The 21,843-nt window shown below is 43.2% G+C and overlaps 2 pseudogenes; one reads left to right on the top strand and one right to left on the bottom strand.

Moving 5' to 3' along the window:
• Window positions 1-848: 848 nt before the first annotated feature.
• On the top strand, window positions 849-20,758 carry LOC135270954 (small ubiquitin-related modifier 2-like; annotated as a pseudogene).
• LOC135270993 (small nucleolar RNA U13) lies at window positions 8,691-8,800 on the bottom strand (annotated as a pseudogene).
• Window positions 20,759-21,843: the final 1,085 nt, after the last annotated feature.

The following is a 21,843-nucleotide window of genomic DNA, read 5'->3' on the forward strand; positions in this document are numbered from 1 at the left end:
TACAAGTGATTCTTCTGCTTTGACCTCCAAAGCACTGGGATTTTAGGTGTGAGTCACTGTGCCTGGCACATATCTATAGTTTTTTAAAAATGTTCTACCTACACAATCATGTCATCAATGAAGAGCCACAGTTTTATTTCTTTTCTTTTCAAAAACCTTACACTTTTTCTTTTTCTTGCCTTATTGCACTGGCTAGGACTCCCATACAATATTGAAAAGAAGTGGTGGTGGACATCCTCAATTTGTTCCAATCTCAAAGGGATCATTTTCAATACTTTATGCTATAAAATGTAGAGTTTGCTGTGGGATTTTTTAAAATTCACTATCAGATTAAGCAAATTTCCTTTTATTCTTACCTTGCTGAGAAGTCTTATCATGAATAAATGCTGAATTGTTATCAAATTCTCTTTAAACATCTACTGAAATATGATTTCGTTCCTTTATACTTTTAATGCGGTGACTTACATAACTGGTTTTCAAATGTGAAGCCAACCGTACGTTCCTGGAATGAATTAAGATTTGTCATGATGCATTATCGTTTTTTATATAGTACTGATTTGATTTGTGATTAATTTTGTTTAGGATTTTGTATCTATGTTTTGACAGAAATTGTTCTGTAACTATCCTTTGGTGTAATGTCCTAGTTCGGTTTTAATATCAAGGTTATGCTGCCCTCATCCAAAAAGTTAGGAAGTGTTCTTTTTATTCTCCATAAGAGTTGTGTAAAACTGGTGCTATTTCTTTATTTAATGTCCGGAGGAATTAAGCAGACAAACCATCTGGAAGTGTTCTTTGTGGGAAAATGTTTAATCACTGATACAATTTTTCTAATAGATACAGGACTATACATGGTGTTCCGTAAGATTTGCTGTGTTTTTCAAAAGTTTTGTCCATTTCATCCAAAATTTCTAACGTATTAGCAGAGTCATTATAGTATCGTAATATCTCAGTTGCCTATAGGATGTACAGTGGATAGATTCACATCAAAACTGAGTAGAAGGGTTTTTCTGCCACTCCTGGGGCTACTTGTGTGCTCGTTTGCTGAGGATCTGGTACCTCTTTTGTGAAGCAGCAGCCGGTGCTCACCAGGACCAACAAAAAGCCTGAAGAAGGAGTCAAGACTGAGAACAATGATCATATTAATTTGAAGGTGGGAGGGCAGGAGGGTTCTGTGGTGCAGTTTAAGATGAAGAAGCATACACCACTCAGTAAACTAACAAAAGCCTGTTGTGAAAGACAGAATTGTCAATGAGGCAGATCAGATTCCGATTTGCCAGGCAACCAATCAATGAAACAGAGACACCTGCACAGTTGGAAATGGAGGCTGAAGATAGAATTGATGTGTTCCAACAGCAGATGGGAGGTGTCAACTGTGAAGGGAACCTGCTTCTTTACTCCAGAACTCAGTTCTTTAAAGACCAAGATTACAAGATTACATTCTCAATTAGAAAACTGCAATTTGGTTCCACCAAGTCCTGACTATTACAATATAGTTTTCTCTATTCAAATTTGATTTCCCCCTTCCCATTCCTTCATTGTACATAAAGTAATGGTATATGTGCACAAGCACACTGCATTTTTTAAAACTAACAGCCAATGGTATGTTTTGACTGGCATCAAGCAGAGACAGGATGGGGAAAATACCGATTCAGTGAAAATAACCCCTTTCTCCATTAGCAGCATGCTCATTCAGCTCTTAGCTCTATATTCCAGTAAGTTATTTTGCTCTCACTGTTTTAACAACAAAAACAACATAAACATCCTTGCATATCTTGTTCAATTGGAGAATTTTAATGTTTTTCATTTATCATTGTAAAACCAAGGACAATTTTATAACTTTTTTTTACATAACTGTTACTTGTAGGGCAATCTGTCTTTCAGCAGGGAGAAATTACTAAAAAAAAAAAAAAGAATCCTAGATAGTTTCCCTTTCAAGTCAATCACCTTGTTGTTTAAATAAACTTCTTGTTTTTTTTTTAAAAAAAAAAAACTGAGCAGAAGGCACAGAGATTTTCTATAAACCCCTCGTCTCTGCTACTATTAAAGTAGTACATTTGGGCCGGGTGCGGTGGCTTACAACTGTAATCCCAGCACTTTGAGAGGCCGAGGTGAGTGGATTATCTGAGATCAGGAGTTTGAGACCAACCTGGCCAATGTGGTGAAATCCCATCTCTACTAATAATACAAAAATTAGCCAGGCGTGGTGGTGTGTACCTATAATCCCAGCTACTCGGGAGGCTGAGGCAGGAGAATCACTTGAACCTAGTTTGGTTTTAATATCAAGGTTATGCTGCCCTCATGCAAAAAGTTAGGGAGGGAGGTTGCGGTGAGCTGAGATGGTGCCATTACACTCCAGCCTGGGCAACAATAGTGAAACTCTGTCTCAAAAAAAAAAAAAAAGTACATTTGTTGCAATAGATGAACTCATGCTGATACATTATTATAGACCATAGTTTACATTAGCGTTCACTCTTGGTGTTGAGAATTCTGAGTTTGGACAAATGTATATGATATATATCCACCATTGCAGCATCATACAGAATAGTGTCCCTGCCCTAAAAATCCTCTGTGCTCTGCCTGCTCACCCTTCTCTCTCCCCACCCCTGACAACCACTGATCTTTTACTATCCCCAAAGTTTTGCCTTTTCCAGAATGCCATATAGTTGGAATCGTACAGTAGGTAGCATTTCCAGATTCGCTTCTTTCACCTGGTAATATGCATTTAAGTTCCCTTCATGTCTTTTCACGGCCTGATAACTCATTTCCTTTTAGCACTGGATAACGTTCCATTGTATGAATGTGCTGCAGCTTATTTATCCAGTCACATGAGAAAGACATCTTGATTGCTTCCATGTCTTGGCAATCACAAATAAAGCTGATATAAACATTCACGTGCAGGTTTTTTTGTGTAGACATAAGTTTTCAACTCATTTGGATAAATACCAAGGAGTAAAATTGCTAGATCGTGTGATAAGAATATGTTTAGTTTTGTAAGAAACTGCCAAACTGTCTTTCAAAGCCACTGCACCATTTTGGATTCTCATCAGCAGCAAATGAGAGTTCCTGTTCTGTATCCTTGCCAACATTTGGTGTTGTGAGTGTTTTGGATTTTGGCCATCCTGATATGTATGTAGTGGTATCTCATTGTTGTTTTAATTTGTAATTCCCTAATGACATATGATGTTAAGCATTTTTCTCATGTATAATTGCCATCTCTGTATGTCTTCTTTGGTGAAGTGTCTGTTTAGATCTTTTGCCCATTTTTTTAATTGGATTGTTTGTTTTCTTATGGTTGTGTTTTAAGAGTTCTTTGGACATTTTGGATGAGTCTTTTATCAAATATGTCTTTTGCAAATATTTTCTCCCAGTCTGCGGATTGTCTTCTCATTCTCTGAACAGTGTCTTTTGCAGAGCAGAAGTTTTTCGTTTTAATTAAGTCCAGCTTGTCTATCTTTCCTTTCATGAATCATGCCTTTGGCTTTTTATCTAAAAAGTAATCATCATACCGAAGGTCACCTCGGCTTTCTCCTCTGTCATCTTCTATGAATTGAAGATCTATAGTTTTGCATTTTATTTTTTCTTCACTTTTGAAGGATAATTTCACAAGTCACAGAATTCTAGGTGGATGGTTTTTCTCTCACAACACTTTCTAAATACAATTATGCGTCACTTAGCAACAGGGATACAGTCTAAGAAATGCGTCATCGGGTGATTTCATCGTTGTGCAAACATTGTAGAGAGAACTTATACAGACCTAGATAGCAGAGCCTGCCATACACCTAGGCTATGTGAGAGCGCCTGTTGCTCCTAGGCTGCAAACCTGTACAGCATGTTACTGTGCTGAATGCTGTAGGTGACTGTAATACAACGGCAAGTGTTTGTGCATCTGAATATAGAATAGCTACAGTGAAGGTACGGTGTTGTAATCTTATGGGACCACCGTACGATTGTGTGTGGTCTATCGTTGACCAAAACGTCTTTAGGCAGGGCAGGATTCTGTTTTACTCCACTCTGTTCTCGCTTACGTGGTTTTTGAGGAGAAGCCAGATGTAATTGTTATCTTTGTTCCTCGATGAGGAAGTTGGTCTTTTTCCTCTGGTTTCTTTCAAGAATTTGCATTTATCTCTGATTTTCTACAGCTTGCATAGGATATCCTTAGATGTAATTTTTCTTTGCCTTTATCCTGCCTCCTGTTCTCAAATTCTTCCTGGATCTGTAGTTTGGTGTCTGACTTTAGTTTGGGAAATTCGCAGTCATTATGGCTTCAAATATTTCTTCTGTTCCTTTATTTCTTCTCCTTCTGGTATTCACATTATGTGTATATTACACCCTTTTCAGTTTGTCCCACAGTTCTTGGATATTCTGTTCTAGGCTGTGTGTGTGTGTATGTATGTGTGTGCATGTGTGTGTGTGTGCATGTGTATGTATGTGTGTGTGTGCATGTGTATGTGTATGTGTGTGTATCTGTGTGTATGTGTATGTGTGTGCATGTGTATGTGTGTGTATGTGTGTGTATGTGTGTGCATGTGTGTGCATGTGTGTGTGTGCATGTGTGTGTGTATCTGTGTGCATGTGTCTGTGTGTGTGTGCATGTGTATGTGTGTGTGTATCTGTGTGTATGTGTTTGTGTATGTGTGTGTGTGTGTGTGTGTGTGTGTTCAGTCTTCAGAAAGAAGACTGTTTTCTCTCCTGTTTTAGGAAGTTTCTACTGACATATCCTCAAGCTCAGAGATTCTCTCCTCAGCTGTGTCCAGCCTACTAATAAGCCCATGAGAAGCATTCACCGTTTCTGTTATGGTGTTTTTGATCTCTAACATTTCCCTCTTCATTTTATTTATTTATTTTGAGTCTCACTCTGTCGCCAGGCTGGAGTGCAGTGGTACCATCTTGGCTCACTGCAACCTCTGTCTCCCAGATCCAAACATTTCTCCTGCCTCAGCCTCCCTAGTAGCTGGGATTATAGGCACATGCCACCACGTCCAGCTAATTTTTTTGTATTTTCAGTAGACACAGGCTTTCACCATGTTGGCCAGGAAGTTCTCGATCTCCTGACCTCATGGTCCTCCCACTTCGGCCTCCCGAAGTGCTGGGGTTACAGGCATGAGCCACCACACCCGGCCTCCTTCTGGTTCTTTCTTAGAATTCCCATCTCTCGGTCTACAATGTCCATCTATCCTTGCACTCTGTACACTTTATCCATTAGCACACTTAGCATATATATTTTTTGAGATGGAGTCTAGCTTTGTTGCCCTGGCTGGAGGGCAGTGGCCGAATCTCGGCTCATTGAAACCTCCACCTCCCCGGTTCAAGCGATTCTCCTGCCTCAGCCTCCAGAGTAGCTGGGATTACAGGCATGCACCACTATGCCCAGCTAATGTTTGTATTTTTAGTAGAGACGGTGATTCACTGTGTTGGCCAGGCTGGTCTCGAACTCCTGACCTCGTGATCTGCCTTCCTTGACCTCCCAAAGTGCTGGGATTACAGGCGTGAGCCACCGCGCCCTGCCCATTAGCACATTAATCATAGTTATTTTTAAATTCCTGGTCTGATGACTCTAACATCTCTGCCATATTTGAGTCTAGTTCTGATGCTTGCTCTGTCCCTTCAAACTTTTTTTTTTTGTCCTTTAGTATGTATGTCTCATAATTTTTTGGATAGCCAAACATGATTGATGTGCTGAGCAGAAGAAAGTACAGTGTCTTTAATGATGTGGTGGTAAAGTGTGGGAGACGGGAAGCACTCTCTAAATCTATGATTGTCTCAAACTTTTAAACAGCCTGTGAAATTTTAGGCTCTAAAAAAAAAAACAATAGTTAAGGCTCTGGTAAAAGAGTTCCTCTTGAGGGCAGGCCTTGTAAAGCAGAACAGACTGCTCTGGTATATTTCATATGAGAACCTGGTCAAACCTCCTGGAGGTAAGTAAAACTCACAGAAGTGTGTGTGTGTGTATGTGTGTGTGTGTGTGTGTGTGTCCCTCCTATAATTAAGTCCCCCTGGATTTTCTTTTTCTTTGAGATGGAATCTTGCTGTGTCACCCAGGCTGGAGTGCAGTGGTGCAATCTTGGCTCACTGCAACCTGTCTCCTCTGTTCAAGTGATTCTCTTGCCTCAGCCTCCTGAGAGCTGGGATTATAGATGTGTACCACCCCACCAGGCTAATTTTTGTATTTTTTTAGTAGAAGCGGGATTTCACCATGTTGGCCAGGCTGATCTAAAACTCCTGGCCTCAAGTGATCCTCCTGGCTCAGCCTCCCAATGTGCTGGAATTACAGGCATGAGCCACCACGCCTGGCCTCCCCCTGGAACTTATAACTCTCAGACTTGTTCACATTGAGCCTCCAACAATTCATCAATTACAGATCAGGTCTGATTCCCAGGGAGGTTTTTACTCATGGGTTCCTTCTGCTCTGGTAAATTGTGATTCTCTATATCCACCTGTCTATTTCCCCAATTTTGAGTGCAGCAGCTTGCTCTGTGATAAATCCAAGAGGAAGTTATTGATTTTTCAGTTGGTTCAGCTTTTTACTTGCTGGCAGAGTGACAACTTCCGAGCTTGTTACATGTCAGAATAAAATCTCCTTCTCTTCCTTCTTGACAGAGTCTCACTATGTTGTCCAATCTGGCCTCAAACTCTAGGCTCAAGCAGTCTTCCTGCCTCAGCCTCCTAAGTAGCTGGAATTACAGGTGCATGCCACCATGCCCAGCCTTTTCATCTTTTAGAGAATATTTTCACTTTTCTAGTTTGCCAGTTATTTTACAGCATTTCAAATATATAATTTTTTTTTGAGACAGAATCTCACTCTATTGCCCAGGCTGGAGTGCAGTGGCGTGATCTTGATTCACTGCAACCTCCACCTCTTGGGTTCAAGCAATTCTCATGCCTCAGCTTCCCAAGTAGCTGGGATTACAGGTGCCGGCCACCATGCCTGGCTATTTTCATATATTTAGTAGAGATGAAGTTTCACCATGTTGGCCAGGCTGGTCTTGAACTCCTGGCCTTATGTGATCCTCCCACCTCGGCCTCCCAAAGTCTGGGATTACAGGTGTGAGCCTGTAATTTGAAGCCGTGACTGGCTTTCAAATATATCATTTAATTGTCTCCTGGTTTCCATCATTTCTGTGGAATTACTAGGTGCCAATCTTATGTCTAAAAGACAGCATAAAGTGAGTCTTGCTCTTTGTTTTGTTTTATCCAGTTTGATAATCTCGGTCTTAGAGTATTTAGATAATTTACTTTTGATGTAATTATCAACATCATTGGGCTTAAATCTATCTTGCCATTTGTTTTCTATTAGCCCCATATGTTCTTTATTTCTTTTTCCTATTTACCTGCCTTTTGAGAATTAATTGAATATTTTAAAATATTTCTTATATGTCTACTAATGTCTCATTATCTATAGGGCTTTAACATTTTTTAGTTTTTGTTCTAAGGCAGTGGTAAGCATATGGCACATGCCCTGTTTTTTATGGCCCATGAGCTGTGAATGTTGGGTTTTTTTAGTAATAAACTTTATTTTTAGAACAGTTTTAGATTTACAGAAAATCACAACATAGTACAGCATCATACGTCTTGTATCCAGTTTTCCTTATTATTAGCATAGCACATTAGTTACAATTAATGGATCAATACTGATACATTATTATTAACTAAAGTTCATACTCTATTCAGATTTCATTAGTATTTTGTTTGTTTGTTTTTCGAGATGGAGTCTCACTCTGTCGCCCAGGCTGGAGTGCAGCAGCGCAATCTCAGCTCATTTGCAACCTCCTCCTCCCAGGTTCAAGCGATTCTCTTGCCTCAGCCTCCCAAGTAGCCGAGATTACAGGTGCCCGCCACAGTGCCCGGCTAATTTTCGTATTTAAGTAGAGACTTAATATCCAAACTTAAGGAATTTGGCCAGGCTGGTCTCAAACTCCTGACCTCAAGTGATCCACCCACATCAGCCTCCCAAAGTGCTGGGATTACAGGTGTGAGCCACAGCACCCGACCTGATTTCCTTAGTATTTTTTAAACTGTGGTATAACACATTTAACATAAAATGTACCGTCTTCACTATTTGTAAGTATAGAGCTCAATAGTGTTAAGTATATTCACACTGTTGTGCAACCAATCTCCACTTTTTCAACTTGCAAAATTAAAACTCTATACTATTAAACAATTTCCCATTTCCTTCTCCCTCCAGCCCCTGGAAACCATCATTCAATTTCTGCTTCTCTAGACATCCTAGTTGCCTGATATAAGTGGAATCATAACAGTCTTTGTCTTTTTGTGACTGGTTTATTATTTCACGTTGCCTAATGTCTATGTTGTAGCATGTGTCAGAATTTCTTTCCTTTTTAATATTTATTTATTATGTATTTATTTATTCATTTTTTGAGACAGAGTCTCACTCTGTCCCCCAGGCTGGAATGCAGAGGCACAATCTTGGCTCACTGCAACCTCCGCCTCCTGGGTTCAAGTGATTCTCCTGCCTCAGCCTCCCAAGTAGCTGGGATTACAGGCACCCGCAACCATGCCTGGCTAGATTTTGTATTTTTAGTAGAGATGGAGTTTCACCATGTTGGCCAGGCTGGTCTCGAACTCCTGACCTTGTGATCCTCCCACCTCAGCCTCCCAAAGTGTTGGGATTACAGGCGTGAGCCACCGCGCCTGGCCTAATTTTTACTTTTTCTCCCCGCTGCACATTGGATCGTCAGATGGGTAAAGTGCTAAGGTCCGCATTGTAACAAGGTTGGAGGGAGGCGCATCTTCCACATGACCATGAATATCTTTTCATCATTCTTGCAAGCTGCAGAAGAATCTCTGTGTTTGTTTCTAAGACAGAGTCTCACTCTCTTGCCCTGAGTGAAGCGCTGTAGAGCGATCATAACTCACTACAGCCTCAAACTCCTGTCCTCAAGCAATCCTTTCACCATGGCTTCTCAAAATGCTTTACATTTTTAAAAAGTTGAAATGACCCTCGGGGACAGTGGATTATGCCTGTAATCCCAGCACTCTGGGAGGCCAAGGCAGGCAGATCCCTTGGGGCCAGGAGTTTAAGACCAGCCTGGCCAACATGGTGAAACCCTGTCTCTACTAAAAATACAAAAATTAACCTGGTGTGGTGATGCACACCTTAGTCCCAGCTACTCAGGAGGCTGAAGCATGAGAATTACTTGAACCTGGGAGGCAGAGGTTGCAGTGAGCTGAGATTGTGCCACTGCACTCCAATCTCGGCCACAGAGTGAGACTCTGTCTCAAAAAAAATTTTTTTAAGTTGAAATAATTCAAAAGAATAATGTTTTTGTGATATAGGAAAATGGCATAAAATTCAAATTTCACAGTCTACAAATAAAGTTTTATTGGAACACAGCCACGATCATTCATTGAAATATTGTCTACAGCTGCTTTCTTGATATAATGGCAGAGTTAATCAGTTGCAAAAGAGATTGTATGGCTTTCAACACCTGACATAGTTACTATCTGGCCCTTTAAAGAAAAAGTTTGCCAACCCCTGCTCTAAGGTTTATCACAGTTTTCCTTCAAATAATCTTGTATCACATCATATAAAAGTTAGAAACTTAAGCTAGCGTATTTTCCCCCCCATGCTTTGTGGCATTGTTATCATGTATTTTATTTCTACACATGTTATAAACCCCATAATATGTTGTTATTCTTTTTCTTCAAGTAGTTGACAATCTTTTAAACAAAATTTTAAATGAGAAAAATATATTTTACATTTACTCACATATTTTCCATTTCTTGTTCTATTTATTCCCTTGTGTAGATCCAAGTTTCCATCTGGTATCATGTTCCTTCTGCCTGAAAAACTTACTCTAACATTTCTTTCTTTTTTTTTTTTTTTTGAGACAGGGTCTTACTCTGTCACCCAGGATGGAATGCAGTGGCATGATCTTGGCTCACTGCAACCTCCACCTCCCCAGTTCAAGCAATTCTCCTGCCTCAGCCTCCCTAGTAGTTGGGATTACAGGCGTTTGCCACCATGCCTGGCTAATTTTTGTATTTTAGTAGAGACGGGGTTTCACCATGTTGGCCAGGGTGTCTTGAACTCCTGACCTCAAGTAACCCACCCGCCTCAGCCTCCCAAAGTGCTGAGATTACAGGAGTGAGCCACCACTCCCAGCCTCTTTAACATTTCTTATAGCATAGGTCGACTGATGGTGAAGTCTCTCACTCTTTGTGCATGTGAAAAAGTCTTCATTTCACCATCATTTTAAAGATATTTTCACTTGATTTAGAGATCTACATTGAGAGGACTTTTTTTCTCCACAGCTTAAACAATTATGTTCTGTTACTTCTGGCTTACGTAGTCTCTGACAATAAGTCTATGATAATTGTTACCTTTGTCCCTCTCTATGCAATGTCTCTTTTTTCCCTCTGGCTTCTTTTAAGATTTTCTCATCGTCTCAGATTTTCAGCAATTTGATTATAATGAATCTTGCTGTCATTTAGTATCTTTATAGGTGGTATTGAGATTCTTGGATCTTTGAGTTTCTAGTTTTCATCAAAGTTGGAAAAATTTGGTCACCGTCTCTTCAAATATTTTCCGTTTTCTCATTTCTCCTCTCTTTCTGAACTTCAAGTATGTCAGAGCACTTGATATTACCCCATGGATGACCGTGGCTCTGTTATGTTCTTGGTTTTTTCTCTCTGTATTCTTCCTTTCAGAAGCTTTCTGCTGATAATGTCTTTGTATATCTTCATGTTTACTAACCTTTTCTTCTGTGATATCTCATCTGCTATTAATCCCATCCATTCAAAATACATCTAAATTATATTTAGGGCCAGGCACGGTGGGTCACGCCTGTAATCCCAGCACTTTGGGAGGCCAAGGTGGGCAGATCACCTGAGATCGGGAGTTTGAGACCCACTAGGCCAACATGGTGAAATCCTGTCTCTACTAAAAACACAAAAATTAGCCAGGCTTGGTGGTGGGCACCTATAATCCCAGCTACTCAGGAGGCTGAGGCACGAGAATTGCTTGAACTCGGGAGGCGGAGGTTGCAGTGAGCCAAGATCGCACCACTGCATTCCAACCTGGGTGACAGAGTGAGAATATATCTCAAAAAAAAAAAATTATATTTAGATTTTGTGATTTTCATCTCAAATATAATTTCAGTTTGTCAGTCTATGGTTGTTGCTTTGAAGGAATGTGCTTTTGTTTTCTTTGTGCTTTCCAGATTTTTCCTTTTAAATTTAATATTTTGCAGTTTAACTATCATGTGCCTAAGTATAATTTCTTTATACTAAACATGTTTAGCTTGATGTCTTGTGTTAGTTATAGAAAAACTTTGGCCAGTAATATTGCCTCTACCCCAGTCTCCCTCTCTCTTCTCCTTTTTGGACTCCAGAAATACATATGATTGAGCTTTTTATTGTGCTGCATATAATATTAATGGCATTTTTGTATTCTCCATCCTTTTTCTGTCTATGCTACAATCAAAGTATTTTCTACTGACCGGCATTCCTATTCATTAATTCCTTCTTCTGGCTGGGCTAGGGGGTGAAAAAAAGAAAAACAAAAACAAAAACAAAGAAAAATAATAATAATTCCCTTTTCTGCTCTATCTAATCTGCCTTTAGTCCTGTGAAATAAATTCTCAATTTTAGTTATTATGTATTTTTTCACTCTAGGATGCCACTTGATTCTTCATTTTTATTAATTCCAATTATCTGGTGAAACTATCCCAACTTTTCATCTGTTTTCTTATGCAAAGTAATTATAGTTAGTTCAAACTCTAACTGATACTCCAGTATCTGGATCTCCTGTGAGGCTGTATTTTCTATGGTTTGCTTTTCTCTTGGTTTTCAAGTATTAGTCCAGTTTCTTCTTCACATGCAAGAATTTTTTTTAAATCCCTTCTAAGCCATAGTAGATTTTTTTTAAAACTTTGAAGCAGTCTCAAATGTACAGAACGATCACAATTATAGTACAAAGAACATTTTTTCCTGGAACCATTTGAGATTAAGTTGCCATCACTTAATTAAAAAAAAAAAAAGAAAGAAAAAAGTTGCCATCACTTCTCAAACACTTCAATGTGTAATTCCTATGAACAAGGACATCTTCCTAGATAACCATAAGACCACCATCAGGCCAGGCACAGCGGCTCCTGCCTGTAATCCCAGCCCTTTGGGAGGCTGAGGCAGGTGGATCATGAGGTCAGGAGTTCAAGACCAGCCTGGCCAATATGGCGAAACCCTGTCTCCACTAAAAATACAAACATTAGCTGGGCATGGTAGTGCGCATCTGTAGTTCCAGCTACTTGGGAGGCTAAGGCAGAAGAATTGCTTGAACCTGGGAGGTGGAGGTTGCAGTGAGCTGAGATCACGCCGCTGTCCTCCAGCCTAAGCCACAGAGTGAGACTCTGTCTTAAATTAAAAAACAAACAAAAACACAATCAAAATCAGGAAATTAACACTGGTAGATTACTGGCAGCGAATCCATAGCACAGACTCTATTCAAGTTTCACCAGTGTGCCTAATAATGTTTTTATGGCAAAAGGATCCGATACAGAATCACATATTACATTTAGTTCTGTTATCTCTGGTCTTTTAAAATCTGGAACAGTTCTTTAATCTGTTCTTAACTTGAATTACACTTTTATAGATTATGAGCCAGTTACTTTCTAGAATGTCCCTTAATTTGGGCTCATTCAGTGTTTCCTCGTGATTAGATTCAGGTTCTGCATCGTGTGCAGGAATATCGCAGAAGTGATGCTGTCTTTCTCACTGCATCCTATAGGTGGTAGCTGATTCTCATTTATCCTGTTGCTGTTGACGTCCACTTTGATCACTTGATTAAGGTGGTGTCTGCTATGTTTCTCCACTGTGAAGTTCCTGATTTTCTCTTTGTAATTAGTATGTATTTTGTGGAAAGGTGCTTTGAGAATATGTGAATAGCCCGTTCCTCAACACACACCCCGTGTATTCATTTATTTGTAACAGTATAGAGTCATGGATTCCTATTTCATTCTGTAAGTTATAATCCATTAATATTATTATTTATTTTGATGCTCAATCTTTCCAGCTCCAGCCAGTGGAAGCCCATTCTAGCTGGTTTTAGTTTTGTTTTGACATGTCTCCATCACTCATTATTTGAGCAGTTTGTTTTTGAACAGCTTTATTGAGGTATAATTCACATATGTTACAATTCACCCATTTAAAGTGTACAATTCAACAGTTTTAAGCATAGGCAGAGCTATGTGCCACCATCACCGCAGTCACTTTCAGAACACTTTCATTACCTCTAAAACAAGCCTTGTAGCATTCAGCTATCATGCCCCTACCCTCCCACCCACTCTCGTTCCTGGTAGCTACTAATCTGCTTCGTGTCTCTGTAGATTTCTTTATTCTACATATTTAATCTGAATGGAATTATACAATATGTGGTCTTTGGTAACTGAATTCTTTCACTTAGCATAACGTTTTCGAGGTTTGTCCAGGTTGTAGTATGTACCATTACTTCATTCTTTTTCATGGCTGAATAACATTCCACTGCATGACCGTACTACATTTTGTTTATCCATCCATTGCTAGACATTTGGGTTGTTTCTAACTCATGGCTATTATGAATAATGTTATAAAAATTCACATGTAGGTATATCTCAGAGATATTGCTAGTTCAGTTCCAGATTGCCACAACAAAGCAAACATTGCAATAATGTGAGTCACACAAATACTTTGGTTTCCCAGTGCATATAAAAGTTACAGTTGGCCAGGAACAGTGATCCTGGCCAATTGTAATCTCAGCACTTTGGGAAGCCAAGGCCAGCAGATCCCTTGAGGCCGGGAGTTTGAGACCAGCCTGGCCAACATGGTGAATCCCCATCCTACTAAAAATACAAAAATTAGCCAGATGTGGTGATGTGCACCTGTAATCCCAGCTATGCGGGAGGCTGAGGCAGGAGAATCGCCTGAATCCAGGAGTTGGAGATTGCAGTGAGCCGAGACAGCACCACTGCACTCCAGCCTGGCGACGCAGTGAGACTCTGTCTCAAAAAAAAAAAAAAAAAAAAAAAAAAAAATTATAAAAAAGTTACGTGGGAGGATCACTTGATCACTTGAGCTCAGGAATTCAAGACCACCTTGGGTAACATAGTGAGAACTCATCTCTATTTTTTTCAAGAAAAATAAAAAAGGAAAAAATATGTTATTGCTAAAAAAAAGGTTAACAATCACCTGAGCTTTCAGCAAGTCATAACCTTTTTGCTGGTGAAGGGTCTTACCTCCACGGTGATGGCTACTGACTGGTCAGGGTGGTGGTGGCTGCTGAAGGTTGGGTGGCTGTGGCAATTTCTTAAAATAAACAATAATGAAGTTTGCCACATCTATTGACTCTTTCAAGGAAATTTTTTCTGTAGCATGTGATATTATTTGAAAGCATTTTATATACAGTAGAATTTCTTTCAAAATTGTAGTCAATTCTCTCAAACCCCGCTGCTGCTTTATCAGCAAAATTTACGCAATATTCTAAATCCTTTGTTGTTGTTTTCACAATGTTCACAGCATCTTCACCAGGAATAGATTCCATCTCAAAAAAGCACTTTCTTGGCTCATTCATAAGAAGCGTTTCCTCATCTGCTCAAGTTTTACCATGAGATGGCAGCAAGTCAGCCACTTCATCAGGCTTCACTACCAATTCCAGTTCTCTTGCTATTTCTACCTCACCTGCAGTTACTTCCTCCACCGAAGTGCTGAACCCCTCAGAGTCATTCATTAGGATTGGAATCAACTTCTTCCAAACTCCTATTAATGTTCATGTTTTGACCTTCTCCCATGAATCGTAAATGTTCTCAATGGTATCTAGAATGGTAAATCATTTCCAGAAGCTTTTCAATTTACCTTGCCCAGATCCAGCAGAGGAATCGCTGTCCCTGGCATTTCCTATAGCTTTAGGTAATAAATTCCTTCAGTAATAAGACTTAGAAGTCAAAATTACTACTGGTTTTATGGGCTGCAACATGGATATTGTGTTAGCAAACAGGAAAACAACACTAACCTCCTTGTATATCTCCATCAGAGTTCCTGGGTGATCAGGTACATTGTCAATGAGCAGTAATATCATCAAAGAAATTTTATTCTAAGCAGTAGGTCTCAACAGTGGGCTTAAAATATTCAGTAAGCCATTCTGTAAACAGATGTGCTGTCATTCAGGCTTTGTTGTTCAATTCCTAGATTACAGGCAAAGTAGATGTAGCATCATTCTTAACAAGCCTAGGGCTTGGGGGTTTTTTTGTTTTTTGTTTTTTGAGACAGGGTCTTACTCTATTGCCCAGGCTGGTGTAGAATGGTGTGATGTAGGCTCACTGCAACCTCTGCCTCCCAAATTGAAGAGATCCTCCCATCTCAGCCTCCCCAGTAGCTGGGACTGCAAGTGCAGGTCACCATACCCAGCTACTTTTTGTATTTTTTGGTAGAGATCAAGTTTCCCCATGTTGGCCAGGCTGTTCTCGAGCTCCTGACCTCAGGCAATTCGCCTGCTTTGGCCTTTCAGAGTGCTGGGATTACAGGCATGAGCCACTGTGCCCAGCCAACAACCCTAGGGTTTCTACAATGGTAAATGAGCATTGGCTTCAACTTAAAGTCATCAGCTGCATTAACCCCTAACAAGAGAGTCAGCCTGTCTTTGAAGCTTTAAACCAAGAATTTTCTTCTTCTCTCTAGCTATGAAAGTCCTAGGTAGCATCTTCTTCCAATAGAAGGCTGTTTTTGTCTACACCAAAAGTCTGATCTTAGCTAGATCTGAATAACTTGCTGCAGCTTCTACATTACCAGTTGCCGCTTCGCCTTGTACTTTCACATTTTGGAGACAACTTTTTTCCTTAAACTTCATAAACCAACCTCTGCTAATGCCTAACTTTTCTTTTTCTTTCTTTCTTTTTTTTGTAGAGACAGAGTCTCACTCTTTCTCCCAGGCTGGAGTACCGTGGCTCGATCTCAGCTCACTGCAACCTCCGCCTCCCAGGTTCTAGCAATTCTCCTGCCTCAGCCTCCTGAGTAGCTGGGACCACAGGCACACGCCACCATACCCAGCTCATTTTTTTTGTATTTTAGTGGAGACGGAGTTTCACTGCACTGCCCAGGCTGGTCTTGAACTCCTGAGCTCAGGCAATCCACCCACCTCAACCTCCCAATGTACTAGGATTACAGGTGTGAGCCACCGCATCCAGCCACTTCTGACTTTTCTTCTGCAGCCTCCTCACTTATGTCAGCCTTCATAGACTTGAAGAGGCCTTGCCCTGGATTAGGCTTTGGCTTAAGGGAAGGTTGTGGCTGTTTGATCTTCTAACCAGACTACTAAAACTTTATATGAGCAGCATAAGGCTGTTTCAGTTTCTTATCATTCGTGTGTTCACTGGAGCGGTATTTTCAATTTTCTTCAAGAACTCTTTCTTTGCATTCACAATTAGCTAACTATTTGGCACAAGAGGCCTAGCTTTTGGCCTATCTCGGCTTTCAACATGCCTTTCTTAATGAGTTTAACAACTTTTAGCTTTGATTTAAAGTGAGAGATGTGTAATTCTTCCTTTCACTTGAACATTTAGAGGTTATTGTAAGGTTATTAACTGGCTTGATTTCAATAGTGTTGTGTCTCAGGGAAAGGGGAGGCCAAAGAGAGGGACAGAGATGGAGAAATGGCTGCTTGATGGAGCAGTCGGAACACACACAGCATTGACTGATGATGAAGTTCGCCATCTTCTATGGGCATGGTTCATGGCACTCCAAAGCAATTACAATAGTAACCTCAAAGATCACTGATCACAGGTCATCGTAACAGACAGATACGGCACTAATGAAAAAGTTTGAAGTATTCTGAGAATTACCAGAAGACACAAAGTAAGCATGTGCTATTGGAAAAATGGAGCCAATAGGTTTGCACAATGCAGTGTTGCTGCTAACCTTCGATTTGTGAAAACTGCAGTATCTGTGAAGCACACTGAAACAAGGTGCCGTAAAACAAGGTAAGCCTGCACAAGCTTTGTACGAACATATGCTTTCATTTCTCTTGGGTATCATTAGGAATGGAATTGCTGGTTCATATGATCACTCTGTTTAATCATTTCTGAGCACTTTATTTTCTGGCACAAGATGATTCAGATTTACCTTCTGCTTTCCCTGCCCTCTTCCTGTAATTAGCCATTTCGTCAAGTAGCCCTCGTTTCTTCCAGAGGATGATGGTATTTAGACATTAAGACTTGGGTGTTATTGGCTGGGCTTGGTGGCTCACGCCTGTAATCCCAGCACTTTGGGAGGCCGAGGCAGGTGGATCACCTGAGGTCAGGAGTTCGAGACCAACCTGATCAACAAGGAGAAGCCCCGTCTCTACAAGGAGAAAATACAAAATTAGCCAGGTGGAGTGGTGCATGCCTGTAGTCCCAGCTACTCAGAGGCTGAGGCAAGAGAATCGCAAGAACCCAGGAGGCGGAGGTTGCAGTGAGCCAAGATTGCACCATTGCACTTCAGCCTGGGCAACAAGAGCAAAATTCTGTCAACAACAACAAAAAAAGACTTGGGTGCTATCAAAGCATGATGTAGACTGATTTAAAAAAAAAAAAGTTGGGTGCTAGCTATACTCATTACTATTAAGGTGTCATGGTTCCCAGGCCCTCTCAATGGATAAAGCTGGGAAATATCTGTATGTATATCCATAAGTGTACATACGCTGACGCATGCACACACAACATAAACACATACATACATGCATTTGCCTCAATATTTATTTCTACACCTGGCTATTTTATTTATTCTTGTTTTGTAGAGATGGGATCTCACTGTGTTACCCAAGATGGTCTCAAATGCCTGGCCCCAGGTGATCCTCCCACCTCGGTCTCCCAAAGTGTTGGAATTATAGGCATGAGCCACTGCACCTGGCCTCTACTTCTCAACATGTATTTTGGAAGTAATGAATTCTTCCCATTACCTCCAATTCCAATCCAGGCGTATAGGGTTACAGGCGGGAACATCACAGCATTCATTCTCGCCTCGCCCCACCCCTCCCCTCCCCTCCCCTCCCTTCCCTTCCCCTCCCCTCCCCCCTCTCCTTTTCTCTCTTCTCCTCTCCTTTCCCCTCCTGAGATAGGGTCTCGCTCTGTCACCCAGGCTGGAATGCAATGGCCTGATCATGCCTCATCTCAGCTTTGACCTCTTGGGCTCAAATGATCCTCCCACCTCAGCCTTCTGAGTAGCTGAGACTACAAGCACATACCCCTGCGTCCAGCAAATTTTTTGTATTTTTTGCTGCCCAGGCTGGCTGCCCATCCTGGCCTCCCTGAGTGTTGGGATTACAGGCACAAGCCCCTGCACCCGGGCTTCTTTTCCATATTATAATCCTCTTTGCCAACAGTGAGAAACCTAGCTCACTTTTTCTCACTGGGTCAGTCCCACTGTATGTAACTGTTTTGCAGTGGGCAGGTCCATGCAAACCTATCCACAAAGGCTGAAGAAAAAGGCTGACAAAACCCATTTCTCAGAAAGAAACATTTAATAAGGAATTAAAAAGAGAAGCCACGTCTGACATTAGCGAGACAAAATGGCGGATCCCCACACTGTTACCCCAACCCCAGGGCTTGTGTACCACAGGGTGGCAATGTTAGGACAGTTGAAGCGATCCCTTGAGAAGAGGCAAGAATGCTATGTGAGTACGCCTAAGGGCAAGATTTAGTTGACAGTACTTAAAGCAGAAATCTTAGAGGTATCCCCGTAACTGGGGTTACTCAGAAGTCAACATAGTGGATTAGTATCCAAGATGGATTTGTTTTAGCCTCCACGGCAACCGATACCCCATGCCCTCCAACCCACCCAGACACTCCTCAGCTCTCCGGGGCTCTGAGACCCTGCCCTGGGCCAGCCCACCACATGGATGCCTCTTTGTCCCTCAGACTCCAGCATGCCACGTCTCGCCCTACACCGAAGCAACCCTCAGCCTTCATGGGGTCCAACACTCTGCCTCCATGGGGTCCAACACTCTGCCTCGGGCCACCCTACCCCCGATTCCCCACATGCACGTGCTCCTCCCTCAACAGGCTCTGACATCCCACTTGGAGCTCCCCCAGGTGCCCCGCCCACTCCTGTAGGAATGTCCTGCTCATCCCCCTTGAACTCCACTTCCTGGGGCTTGGGCAGTACTCTGGCCAGAGGCCCTCTTCGCAGTTCTCATGATTCACTCTCCCTTGCTGAGCTGCGCCCCAAGTAGAGGTCCTCCTTACCTTGCTTGGATTTGACATCCCATACCCGGCTGCGCTCACACTTGGTGTCCTCCTTTGCGCCTCTTTCTCCTGCTCTGGCCATCCCCACATCAGAAACACCCCCCTCACTTCACTTGAGCTCCAGAACCATTGCTGAGCCGCTGCATCTCCTATCCGCCCCACCATGGGGACCCCTGCTTGCTCCACTCTCCCTAATGTCTTCTGGACTGAATTGTTTTTGTTTTGTGGTGTTTAAAGTCAACCAGAAGACTGAATTGTTTTTGAAGGGACGGGAAGGAAAGGAAACAGGAGAAGAAAAAGGAGGAGGAGGGGAAGAAGAGGAGGAGAAAGACGAAGGAAGAGGAAGGAGAAGGAAGAAGGAAGAGGAAGAAGAAATAGAGGAGGAGAGGAGGAAGAAGGTGGGGAAGAAAAAGCAGAGGAGGAGGAGGAGGAGGAGGAGGAGGAGAGCTGCCTGGCCAAGTTCTGTGGAATGGTGGCTGTTGCGGTGATAACCCAAAGTGCCGGGATTACAGATTGCAGAGGCTGTGGCTGATGTCACCTTCTTTCGGGGAGAATTTGATTGCCTTCTGGTAGCCAGACAGCATACAGGGAAGTCATCTTGATGCAGTGAAGCTGGGTCCAGTTTGCCCTTATTCTTGGGTGTGGCTCTTTCTAGGGTCTCACCTGTAAGCCACATTGATGGAAGTAGAGACCGTGTTTGTAAACAAGTGAGGTTGGGGTGGGGAGGAGAGAGCCCAGAGGTGATTTTGGGGCTCAGGAGTGCAGGGTGGTGAGGGCCGCTAGTGTGGGTTTGTGGGTGGATGGGAAGGAAGTTCATCAAGTGGGAGGTGGGGGCAGGAAGGAGAACAGGGGACTGTGGGCGGTGGAGCAGGAGGGTAGAGCCCTGAACCTGGGGGAGGGCGGGGTGTGGTGGGGGGAAGCCAGCAAGCTTGCTCATTGGGATATGGGGTTTTGGGGACCCGTGTGCCTCCCTGTGGAGTAGCTGGAGAGGGGCAGCCTGGGTGGTGTGGGCAGAGTGGGGAAGGGATGGGATGCAGGGCGGGAGGAGGGGGCCGAATGTGGGGAAGAGGCTCAGCAGAGGGAGGGACCCGCAGCGGGGAGAGAGCTCAGTGAGGAGAGTGCGAGGCGCCATAGAGGTCCCATCTCTTTATCTAGCTGAGGCCATCTGAGCAGAGACTGCGCCCCCCGTCCAACTCTGTCCCTCCCCCGGAAGCATGCATGCGGGCCGCAGCCCAGGACTTGCATGGGGAGTGGGGAGGCAAACTTTGATGCTCATTCTTGTCCCAGGCAGGGGTGGGGAGCAATAAGCCCGAGCCCCCAACTTTCTGCCCCAAGGTGGGTGTGGGCCAGTGAGGTCCCATGCCCAATGCCCGCCCCCAAACCAGGGGTGCTGGTGCCTAGGAAGGGAGGCAGGGAAGGGGCTGGGGCTCACTCCCCTCCCTCCATGCGCTGCAGGGGCAGGCCTTGGACTGGCAGTCGGGCTGGATTTGTTTCTCATTTTGCTGTTGGCTCCTCTGGTGGAAAAATCGAAGCGTTCCCCCTGGTACCGCTGAGGCAGAGAGGGTGAGCGTGGCTGGGAGGCTGTCCTGGCAGGGAAGTGCAGGGTGGGTGGGGCCTGGCTCGGGAGCAGCTGCCCCTTGCTCAGAACCCCCTTTCTAGCCCCCTTACTCGACGTGGCTCTCCAGGCCCAGTGGGAAGGCCGGCCTCTGCTGAGGTGGAGGGGCCGGGCCAGGGAGGAGGTCGGACAAGACTTGTGTTCAGCCTCAGGCTCACAGCACCCTCCCTCCCTGGGCCTGTCCCTAGAACAGTCTCCCATGGGTGGTTTAAAATTCCCCAGGGGTCCTCCGAGGAAGCCTGTAAAGCTTCGGGAGGACGGGTCCGAGTTGGACCTGGGACAGGCTTTCTCAGCATTCGGGCTTCTACCTAAGGGGGAGGGGAGCTGCGCGTGAGGAGGGGAGGCTTCCACAGACAGCTGCTGGATACTTCCTGAACATCCAGGGACGTGAGAAGCCCTTTCTGTACGTCATCCCACGTCGCCCTCACAGACCCCCCAAGGTCAGCATTAGCCATCCCATTAAATTTTTTTTTTAATACACAGAGTTTTGCTCTGTTGTCCAGAGTCCAGTGTAGTGGTATAATCATAACTAAAGGCATCCTCTAACTCCTCGGCTCAAGCAATCCTCCTGCCTCAGCCTCCCAAGTACCTAAGACTACAGGCACATGCCACCATGCCTAACTCATTTATTTTTTTGAGGAAGGGTCTCATTATGTTGCCCAGGCTAGTTTCAAACTCCTGGTCTCAAGTAATCCACCCACCTCAGCCTCCCAAAGTGCTGGGATTACAGGTGTGAGCCACCACGCCTGGCCCCATCCCATTTTACAGGTGAGGGGCTTGAGGCTCCACGAAGTCAGGTGCCCCACTCAAGGGGCTACCCAGCCTCTAAGTGGCAGGGCTGGGATTTGAACCCAGTTGTGCCTGGTTCTTTCCTGAACACTGGAAATAGATAGGCCTTCTTCCCCTCCACCCCGGGGCCCGGGAGCTCCTGAAAAGCTCCTGGGTGGGGCTGGCCTGCAGGGAGACAGACTTAGGGGAACCCAGGAGGTCTTTGGTCTGTGGCCTGCCTCTGTGGCATAGCGG

This window comes from Aotus nancymaae, unplaced genomic scaffold (genome assembly GCF_030222135.1).
Source record: "Aotus nancymaae isolate 86718 unplaced genomic scaffold, 86718_ANA_hifiasm-v0.15.2.pri h1tg000072l, whole genome shotgun sequence".
In the NCBI taxonomy this organism is placed as follows: Eukaryota; Metazoa; Chordata; class Mammalia; order Primates; family Aotidae; genus Aotus; species Aotus nancymaae.